This window comes from Juglans regia, chromosome 1 (assembly GCF_001411555.2).
Source record: "Juglans regia cultivar Chandler chromosome 1, Walnut 2.0, whole genome shotgun sequence".
In the NCBI taxonomy this organism is placed as follows: Eukaryota; Viridiplantae; Streptophyta; class Magnoliopsida; order Fagales; family Juglandaceae; genus Juglans; species Juglans regia.
The window spans coordinates 39,451,937-39,463,924 of NC_049901.1; the positions used below are offsets into that span (position 1 = coordinate 39,451,937).

General features: G+C 32.0%; 1 long non-coding RNA gene across 1 annotated transcript; it reads left to right on the forward strand.

Annotated features, from left to right (window-relative positions):
- Nucleotides 1-2,009: 2,009 nt before the first annotated feature.
- LOC108992659 lies at nt 2,010-9,567 on the forward strand. The gene is made up of 4 exons (XR_004797786.1): nt 2,010-2,364; nt 2,481-5,683; nt 6,056-6,136; nt 9,311-9,567. It is a non-coding gene; the product is annotated as an uncharacterized LOC108992659 (long non-coding RNA).
- Nucleotides 9,568-11,988: the final 2,421 nt, after the last annotated feature.

The window sequence follows — 11,988 nt, forward strand, 5'->3', positions numbered from 1 at the left end:
TGAAAAAAAGGTCCCTCTTGAAACGTGCATTGCTTTAAAAATTCTTTGTAATAAGGACCTATCATTTTGTAAAATCCTTCATCCTTGCTTAGCCAATAAAGTCATAATAAAGAAATGCAAGTCCTTAAATCTCATACCTCCTCTAAAGCTAGAACGACACAATCGACTCCATATCATCCAACGAAACTTTTTCTCATTATTTTTCTGCCTCCACTAGAATCTAGCCATTATTCTCTCCAAATCCTTATAGAAGTCCACTGGAATTTTAAAGCAACTCATAGTATAAGTGAGTATGGATAAAGCTACAGCTTTTATAGGCACTTCTTTCCCACCTTGTGAAAGAAGCTTATCTTTCCAACTCTGTAACTTGAATCATACTCTATTGTTAATTTTAGTAAATGCCCTAGATTTTGATCTACCTACAAATTAGGCAACCCTAGATATTTTTCATATTGCTGAAATAATCTAACACCCCACAAGCTCAACAATTCTCTTTAACTGTCCTCATTCATATTTTTTGAAAAGATCATAACTGTTTTTTTCTTATTGATCTTCTAAACAGAAGCTAATTCATATTTATCCAATATAGCTTGAATATTTTTGGTACGTGTAGCATCAGCTTTACAGAAAATTATACGATCATCCGCAAATAGAAGATGATTAACTATAAGAGCTCCTCTACATACTCGCAACCCTTTAACAGTATGGTCCCTCTCAGCAGGTCTCAAAAGTCCAATTAAACCATATGTACATAGAAAGAAAATGTAAGGGGATAATGGGTCCCCTTGCCTTATGCCTCTACTAGGAACAATTGGTCCATGAGGTACACCATTGACCAAGACTGAAAAAGAGACAGTCCTAACACATACCATAATTAAACTGACAAAACAGGGAACAAAGCCAAGTTGCAGGATAATCCTCTCCAAAAAATCTCATTTTACCCTTTCATATGCCTTACTCATATCTAATTTTAAAGAGATATACCATGTTTTTCCCTTCCTCTTATGCCTCAAATAATTCACAAGTTCATAAGTCACTAACAAATTGTCAATTATCAATCTTTCCAGACATAAGTGCACACTGAGATTCAGAAATAATTGAAGCAATACCCTTTTAAGTCTATTTAAATGTACTGGTTTTGAACATTCCATTTAAAAAAGTGGGTCCACCATGAAAGGATCTCATATTTCTCATATACTTTTTTCAAATAGATGACATGAAGTTTGCATGCATGCGTTCTAAAATTGTATAATTTATCTAATTTCTTTCAATTTTACTATTTATAATTCTGGGTTTGCAGAATTTACAGTTAAATCCATTTGTCTATATAAATCTGTTAAATAAAATGAACGTAATGATGTCAAGCGTTTGTCTTCAATGCCACTAAATGAAAAAATGATACGTAGCGAAAACAATTTTATATATACAAAAGTAAAAGGCTAGCTAGTTTGCTCCCTGCAGGTTTTGACTGTTAATGTATTTTATTTTATTTTTTAAATATTTAAAAAAGTTAGTTTTAGTAAATTTTTATTTTTTAAAAAATATATCTTTAAAAATATTTTTAAAATATTTGAAAAAAAAAAAGTGAGATTGCACGCCCAACAATAAAAGCTGGACGACAAGTAAAAAGACCTTGCATGTACAAAATACAAAACACATGACTTCATCCTAAAGAGCAAAAAAAATAAAAAATAAGAAAATAAAAGTATTAAAAAAATACCTGCTCAGCCCTTTAAATAAACAAAAAATAATTAACGAAATTACTTGAGTAATAAAATTAATGACAAAAAAGAAGTGATTCTAAAATCACTATATCATGAATGTAAATCGTTAAAAATTAAAATGACTTTCTTATCCCTTGCGGCTTTTGAGTTTAAGCAGGCTTCTGAGTGGGCCTGGGGATTCTGCTTTCTAGAACCGGGCTCCTGTTTCCATCCATAGTCCAGATACAACTGGGCTCCAGCTTCTATTTTCTGCAAAACCTCGACAATCACCCTCTCTGTGTTCCATTTCCCTTTCGTCCCTTCCAGAATCCATGAACAGACAGGTTTCGACTCGCTGAACTTAATTCGAAATTTGCGAATTAGTTGAGTTAGCTTTTTCGTTTCCTTGAAAGCCAAGGCAATGTCATCGGTGAAGCTTCGAGTTTCATTTTCTCTTCATTTCCTCAGTTCTCTCAGCCGAACAGAGGCGTGATCGTTCCTCTTTTTATTGTCAATGTTTTTTTTAATGCTTGAATTAGAATCATTAGGTGCTTTGAAAGCGTTTGGCACCTTTTTTTCTTATTTGGAGCATGTTCTAATTGTTTTCTTAACCGTGTGTATTAGTGTGCTAATTTCGCGGACTCTCAGGCCTGAAATCAAGGTATTCATCTTCAATGCCTTTTTAGTTATTGTTATTATTGGCACCTCTTCCTTGATGTCAAGTTAGCTGTTAAATAATGACGTTTTGATCGAAGAAGTTCATCTGTATTTTTTCAGTACGCAAAATACGTTTCTGTGTTGGCAACCTAAAGTACTTCTTCGGTACATTTATTTTTAAATCTGTATCTCATTGGATAGGACGGTAAGTGCAAGCAACTTAAAGATCATGGTATATTATGTAGTAGTGTGCCAATGTTCAATAAATCTCCTTTTCCAATTACAGATTGTCGCATCACTTAGATTGTGCCTTTGTTTCACACTACTGTCATGTGTTTAAGCGTAATATTTGCATTTCCTATACTTCGATGCAACGAGCGTGAACATTAGACAATATGGTTCGTAACTTACGATTGTGCACCATATATCAGACTCTAGGTATATGTTACGAACCAAATCCAAACCATATGCATACTCCCACAAAAAATGATATATCCTACATCCACATCCCACTCTTATCCTACTATGTTACACGGCATCACTCATCAACCTCTGAATATGTTATTTGAAAAAAAAAAATTTGATCTAATGGTTGACAAATGATGTCGCGTCAGCACAGTGTGATGAGAGTGGAATAAGAATGTAATATATAACACTACTACAAAAGGAGTAGTCGAGGTTACAATTGGAGCCTTTTGGATTCATCCTCCTAGGCACTATTGGATCTCTTTCACCACTCTTTCCCTCCTATACTCAATATGGCATGCTACAATCTCCCCACCTTAAATATTCAACATTCTTATCATATCATTTAGTTATGGGCGGCACAGCTCGACACTTCTAGATGGGAATTGGCTTTGATATCATCTGTAATGGCCCAAAAAAAGTCGAAGTCACATTTGAGCTTGTACTCCAAAATGACTAATCAAGGTCACAATTAAAACTTCTCGAAATCATTATAAACTACAGTAACTTCTCTCTCCCGAGCAATGTGAGATTTCATTCACCTCAATTTCGTTCCTATACTTAATTCTGAGTATTACATTAGGGATACAAAAAGGCAGGTTTTTACTCATTTTCCATAATTTTATTTCGGCATGCAAGATGTGTTGGCTCCACATATATCCTTGTTCCTACGAGTAGGTATTCTGTTTTCATCGTCAGCTTGAAATTGAGGTGATTTGGTAGGATTAAACTCTAGACAGGTTTAGGAATAACGATAGTTTTGTTTTCAGAGGGGAGAAGGTCTAGAAATTGCAAGTTATTGCATTAGCAAAACTTGTGTGATGACAAGAGGTAGTAGTTATCAACATACAATGCAAATGGTGGTTGAAGATTGTTCACAATGTTTGGTGTGTGTAGGTGTGTGACAACAAGAGGCAATTACCCTATCAACATACAATGCATGGTTTTAATGTGTTTTGATATTAAATTGTTGTAACTTGAGTGTTTCTACCCGCATGGTATTTCAGCCTTAACTCTTAAGTGGTTGAAGAGAATTTATTGTTCGCAATGGCTTCTAACTTGTGTGCTTCTGTGCACATCTTGTATTTTTGTGTGTGCATGTGTACGTTGCTTCATTATATATATATTTTTTATTGGCACTGGGTGTCCGGGAACAGCATCTCAACTAATCCCAAGGTTGGACAGGCCCTCGACAAGGAGTTTCCCGCGAGTGCACCTCGGGTAATTCAAGGGACAAATCCCCCAGTCCGATGGCCCTTAAAGATTGTTTGCACCCACGGGGATTTGAACCGTAGACCTTGGGGGAGCTTCAACCTTTCAGTTTTGCATCAAACTTGTTGGAGATTGTATAAATCATAACCATAACTTTTGCAGTTTGATCTGAGAATGGCATTTGTCTATCCTTCCTAGCCAACTGCAAAATTTGTAACTTTTACTGGGACCTCCTCTTTTTCACTTATAGTACTAATGCATATTTTTAATTTGGACAAAACATTATATATCTTGATGCATTGAAGAGGTTAAGACTCTTCATAAATAGAAGTCATGCACCCACTCGCCTATGAGGCCGAAATACATTGAAGTGAGTTTAGTGTTTGGTTTTCAATAACTGACGGAATCATAGGTGCTTAAAAAAATAGTGTGGTTGGTTCTTAGCAGCAGCATCTCTAGTATTTTCTCTGGTGCACGAGGTACAAATTTAGTTGCTTGTGGTGATTCTACAAATTCAATTTTACTGGAGCATTAGTAATCTGATGCACAGGGAAGCAAATTTGTTGATTATAAAATGGAGTTTTAGTTACATTAATGTCAGCATTCTCTGTAGTAATGCTGACTTGGATTAATCTTCCTCCTGCATAAATGTTTTAGGGGGTGTCTATATTTTGTAGTGAGGAGGATGCTGATTATACAAATGGCATTGTCCTTGTAATCAGGAACAAGAGTGGAGAAGAGTAAGGGTATGAGTGGTGAGAGAATTTCATCTCCTTGGACAAAGTGGAATCCACATTATATCTGCTATTTAGTTGAGTTTACGTAAAACCTTGGTTTGATTCCCTATATTGTCGGGAATATTGATGATTTTTTGGAGTTGCTTCTCTAGTTGCCATCGTAGTACTTACTCCCCTTTTTTTTTTCTTCTTGTGTTTTTGTTGGCCACGCAAGGGAGATGATGACCTTCATCAAGCACAAAATCATAGCTAGAGTGCCTCATTTCAAGTCCTATAATTGCTTGACAATTTCTAGTATCATCATAACTGCTGTGGCTTTGAATATAGCTCTTGTTGTTGTTGACTTGGGCCACACGGATCTACACTGCAAGCTGAAAATGGATGCAATTGTTGTTGTTACCGCATATTTAGGTTAATGTACAAGGAAACTGATCATTCTGATCATAGTTAAGCTGTGTTTTAGTTTTTTTTTATAAGTGTTAAGCTGTGTTTTAGTAGAAAGTTCATTGTCTAATATCTTTAAAAATAGTGGATTTTTTTCGTATTGTTTGCTTTCAAGGAAGAAAATTTTTGGATGATTGGTTGCCTTAGGTATTTTCTTCCGCTCATCTATGTGAATGAGCTGATCTATGACGTGCGAGAACAACGGTTTATCTTTATGTAAATGGTTATAATATCTTAACTTCTTGGTAAAGAATGCCTCGTATAAAATGTCTCTCCTGCATCATAAGGGACTTGACTCTCGACAAAGACACATGATCATGACTGTGGGCAGAGGCTAGCTAAGCTAAGGGCAGGCCCTCACAGAGATCTGAAAAAGAAATGATAATCTAAGCAATTTCCTTTCCCAGGGGCATAGCTATAAGGCCACACTTTGATCTTGGCCCCTGAATGTTGGCCACAATGCATGTGAGTTTTATTCATTTTCTGTTTGTCTGTTTGCATGAGTAATATCCAGATTTTGCAACGCGAATAAGTAAACTTGCTATTATTGTCCCATTACTAATAGCTTGAACTACACCATCTCATGTATTGGGTTTTCAGTTACTTGATGATCTATTGTCTGCCTTGGTTTCCATCCGGTATTGTCATATTCACATTTGAGTTCTATTATTTTGTAATTTACTTATGATGTTTCCCTAAACAAAGAACTAGGATTATTTGATATGTGGCGGTACTCAGTTTGAAACTATATAAGATGGCATTGGCTATTTAAATATTTTTATATGGGAATAGAATGATGCTGATTGGTCTGATTTCTCTTTCTCCCTTTCTCTTTAGCTGAGATGGCAATGCCGTGCCACTTCACTAGTCTCATAAAGCCAGCCTTTTCCAGCTGTCATACACTAAGGCTAGCTTCAGGTAAGCTTTTCCTGCATTGAATCCTTTTGCTTTTTAATATCTTTGTAGTTCACAGGTCATTCAATCGAATCTGTTCATTTGCGTACTTCCTTTGCAGTCCAGAGAACATAAATTGACTTCCCCTTTTTTTTTAAAAAAAAAAAAACTTGGGGTTTCTTCAGCATGCATTTGCTTGTTACGTGCTGACCGCTTCATCTGATTATATAATTTATGTGGCAACCTAAGAGTTTATCTAGTATGGTTAAAAAGTCTAAATTAATTTCATTTAATATATTTGAAAAATTAACCCAAGAAATTTGGCTGTTAGCTAGAAATTAGCATAGGTCATTGTTCTTCCTCCAGCTGATCCAGAAGAACCAGTGCATTTGGTTATTCAATACTGCAAATTATGCAATGGTCAAAAAGTTGACAAAACAATGCCTGTTTTTTTCTTTTAATTTGCGTTGGTAGGGTTTTGCTCCTTTGGTTCAAGTTATCTTGTTTTCATCTCTAGGATGAATTCTCTAGTAGCTTTTTGCGACGATTTTTACCTATCGCTGAAATTGATCAGAAGTGAAAGTTTAATTTAGTCGAAAATGCAGCGAATTAAAAATCGTAAAAAATGATCAAATACAGCGATTATTAAGGGTATTTGCAACGATTTTGAACGCTGAAAAATGCCTGATTTCTTGTAGTATCGAGATGATTAACCCCATCTTTTCTCCCCGTTATGGAAATGCTCTTGCACTTAAACTATACTTGGTTTGTAATTGCATTAGTGAATACCTCACACAGGGAACTTTAGAATAAAGCTTCAGTAACCAACACCCCAAGTATGTGGGTTCCATCCTAAAACAATGCCATGTTTCCAAATTTAAGTATAGCCTGGCTTGTCATGCATGTGGCCACCCATAATCCATTCTTCCTTATCTAGTATAGAGTTTCATCTATCATAAAAAGTGACTCCAATTGACATATATAGTTTTTCTTCTATAAAATTTCATCTATCGACATAATTTTTCTTCTACTTTTTTTGTTTTTTTTGGCATGGTGACCTGTATCTTCTCTTTATTTGCAAGGCAACCCGTGTCATTTCTTTATGCATAACCCCAAAAGTGACTCCTATTCTTGTTTATAGTAGTAGTTATTCTCGTGATGCTTTAAAAACTTTTACAGACAACACACCCAGACCCCCCCCCCCCCCCCCCAAAAAAAAAAAAAAAAAAAAAGCAGGAAAAAAAAAAAGTTGCCTTATACAGATCTTTTAAAAGATTTTGTTCAGATTCTTCTTTTTGTATTCTACCATACACAATATTAGGTTGTCATAAGGAGCCCAGGTGGAGGCAACCCAAGGTTCCTTGGGTTGCTTATGGTGGCCGGTCCTTCTGTGGTCCCAAGAAATTAATTCGAAAACACACGATAATATATGATAGTATTATGTCAGGTCATTCATTTTAATATGCACAATATTTTTTGGTTAGCACTAGAGAATTTATTTCGTGATGACATGTGCTTCCCTATATAATAATCTTTTCTTCTCTCCTCTTTTCTTTTCTTTTTTTCCTTCTTGTATTTGTTTTTTGTGCTTTTATTTATTCTCTCTGCTTTCTTATCTGGTAATCATTATTAATGATGTTCCAATCATAGTCAATCATCTATTCTCTTTCTTAATAACTATTGTCCTCCTTAAAAACAAATTAATTTTTCTATATTTTCAGAAAACCACTGAGATATATAGTTTTCGTATTTAAACCCTGCCAGTTAGGCAGTTAGGAAAAAAAAAAAAAAACCCTGCCAGTTAGGTGTGGGAACTGAGATACCATTATTGAGGTTGTATTTTCTGGCAGGCTGTTAGGTTTGCCATATAAGCAGCGGCCATAACGAGAATACCTTTCTGGTTAGGTTCAATGATTTCGAGTCGTTTGTTTCCACCTGCCGACGGTTCTGGATAAAGTGAAAACAGAAAAAAACAATGGAGTTATATATTTACCAAAAATTTCATGCTCAGTCATTTTTATATATTTTTTATATATTCTATTAATATTATTAGTTGTATTATTTTTTTAATATAAAATAATTATTTTAACTAATCATATAAGTAGCTCAAGAATATTCAAAAGTAATTGCATGTAAAGAACTCATCTCCTAAAAGACATTGGATCACAGTATATAAATAGTGTTAGGCAGGGACACGCCAATGCGATCACAGGAAACCTTGGTCCTTTAACATAAAGGCGAAAGGCATCGTCTTATCTCTCTAACCCTACCATTTTCTTGATAAGATTATAAATCCAGCACATGGCACCATACACTTGCTTGAATTAGGGACCACTCCGGTTTTTATCGTATCCATGATTTGGTACTCATCTCTTGCCTTGTTTTTCCTTTTTTTTTTTAAAAAAAAATAGTGAAAATTTGTAGTGCTAAAAATGTCTCTTTCTAGGAATCTTTTTGTTGCTCAAGAAAATAAGAAAATGAGTAATGTTAGAAAAAAGTCATTATAGCAGTGCATATTTTACACTCACTGCGTGATTATTTCTAATTGATTATTTCCAATATTTATTTGGGAAGATGTATGGTTTTAAGAGGAATTAATTCATTTGTTGTGTGGTGTAACTCTTTCTAATTAATAATTACACTTTCGTCCTTAAATTATAGTCTCTTTTGTAATGTAATATCAAAGGATCAAACTTGTTATTTAGAATCCAAGTCATAATGTGCATATCACGAACGTACTTTATTTTTTATTCTTTAAATATTATATATTAATAAGAATCCGCATCTTAACTACATATTTTGAAGAGTGTCATAAGTATAATTTCTCCCTTTCTAATATTAGAGAAGTTTTTATTCTTTATTTCCTGTCTGGAGCGTGTATGGAAGGCACTGGTAACGAAATTTTTTTTTATATATATATAGCATAATTTTATTTGAAAATAGTATTTTTATTGATGTAAATAGTATTTTTTATCAGAAATGATAGTTGCAGTCGTGAGTGTACAAATGCTGTATAATCACTTTGAAAAAAATAAATAAATACGAGATTTATATAAAAATAATAATAATTTTTTAATAGTGAATTTTTATTTTTTTTAAATCGATTGTATAACTCTTGTCTTGTGTACTCTATGATTGTGTTTAGTATTACTCTATTTTTATTGACTTGCGTACTTTTTATACTGAACCACTGGGCAGGGAAGATTATGGCAGATGATAAAAGGAATGGACAAGAGGAAGAGAAAGAAAAAGAAGGAAAAGAAAAGGAAAGGCCAAAGAAAACAGTGATGATGGTGTTGTCGAAAAAGTGTCAAGAGTGAATAAATGAAGAAGGTAAAAGGTACATAAAACTCGTGTATATATATACCAATACCGAGTACAAAAGTTTGAGAAGGACTTTTGAGTTTCTGTTCACTGTCTTTTATTTCCTCTTTCCATGTTATCCTAATATTGACTTTCTTCTTGCGTGCAAAGTAAGAAAAAAAAAATATCTAAAGAATTTCAAGATCAAAGACTTAACTCGTTCCATATCATATATTATTATCCATCTACACCTTTCAAATAATATTATAATGAGATATTTTTTAGATATTTATTTTTCTTACACTAGGCTTATAATGAGATATTTTTTAGATATTAAATTTTTTTTTAGATATTATTAAGTTTCGTTTATTTTCACAACTCCTCTCAACTCTTTTCATTATTATAATTTTTTCAAATTCTTAGATAAAATAAATTAAACAACTCAAATTTTAAAATTTTAAAATAAAAATAATATTAAAAAATATATTCTAATAAAATTTAATTTAATTTTTAATTTTTAATTTTAATCTCAATTCATCTCATTTTATTTTATTTACCAAAATAAACAAAAATAATTATAGGGTTACTACCATATTACTACCTATTTACTACTCTTTTTATATTTGATTTTTTTTTAATTTTTTTATTTTACTTAATGATTAAGGAAGTGTGTATTAATAAATATATATTTTTTTTTAATTTTTTCTTAGTGATTAAGGATGTTAAAAAAATACTTAAAAAAATGATAAAAAAAAAAAAATTTAAAATACCTTTTGACAGGAGATGAGTAGTAAGAGCACTCTCATTGGATTAGTTAAAGTTAAAGTACATTTTTATGAATGTAAGATGAATTTAGCATTTAGCTATTACATTTATATAAGTTTCTACATTGGAATAGTTATTTTTTTATTATATGACAATAAAATAATATAAGATGAATTTAACTTTGACTATTCACATCAAATCTCCACATTGGATTATCCATTTATTCATTATATAGTAATGAGTAATTAATAATTTTGAAAAATTTTTATTTTTTAATTATGAATTTATTTTATTTTATCATATTTTACTATTCATAATATTATATATTAATTAGTAATTGTATTCTAATTATATTTTTTCAATTGTCATTTAAAATGGAGAGATAAATAATTGATATTAAAAGGAGAGAGAAAAAAAGAATATAAAATAGATTTGATGAATGAATAGTTCTTTTCAAATTTAGAAATTATTTTAGATATTATTGTAGCTATATTCTAAATATTTAGAATATAGCTATTTCAATATGAATTATTTTAAGATTTAACTTTTAACTAATCAAATTAGAATGCTCTAATAGGGTAGTAAGCAATAAACAAAGCTTAATATTGTTAGATAAAAACTCCAAAACATTCAAAGAAAGAAAGTCTAGTAAATGTACAATGATGGAAAGGATCGGGCAATGGTGTGGAACATGGGCCCACATTCATGGGAAGCATGGCCCCTCTAGGGAGGTCATATGAATTTTTTATGGCTGTTTGAGCAGCGTCGCTCTGGATCTGGGTCCCACTAATTAAAGGCGCAAAAAAATTAAAAAAAAAATAATAATAAATGAAGTGTAAAAATCCTGCCGACGAAAACCCACTGGAAATCCGTGGCACTACTGTTTAATTCCCGCATGATTTCGTCCGTAATTAACGTGTTCTATTAATTAATCTATCTATTCCTTCGACGCTCTTCTTTTTCTCTCTGGCCACGCGTTGTCTTTTTTTTCTTTTCTTTTCTTTTCAGCGCTTTGATGGTATTTAGGTCTCTCTTTTTACTATTCTTTTCTCTCTCTTTTTTTCATTACTGATACATGTTCAAACTTCAAATAAAGATTATTATCAAGATTTTTGTCCGAATTTTAAAATTTAAATTAAGATACGCAAGCACATGAAGTACAATAATGTTTCTGGAAAAGTTTAAATTTTGAACTCTCAAATTAACATAATGTTTATATAATTTAATTTGAAGTTTTGTTACACACAAACCTATAGTAGAAGAATCATTTATAACTTTAAAAAAATTAAAATACTAATCATTTTTTAGTATCGTTGATGTGAAAAGCTTTCATGTTGAATGTGTTAAAAAATCAAGCTTTTAAAAAGATTTTATCTTCAATTTACCAAATAACGGCACTTTATATCTTTAATTTGAGAAATGATATTTACAATTTTAAAATATGTAAGTATCGCGTACTCTTTTTAAAAAAATAGATTAATCTGAGACTCAACATAAAAAATTATTTTTTTAATGATAGATTTCATTTTTTTTTTAATAGAATGTGCAGGATTTACACATGCTAAGACTTTATCTAACATTAACTCTTTTGTGTTTTATATAGGAAAAATCTTGAATGAAAAACTAGCCCCCCACCCTAAATTCTATTTTCATCTATATTAATAGTTATAATTTAGGGTTCGGGTGGAGAGTTTTCCTCTTGCCGGAGATGACTCGATAATTGTTTATTGACAATCATTGCTTCATATTGTATTTTATTTATTTTTTAAAGATTATATTCTTAAAATATTTGCATAATTCACTCTGAT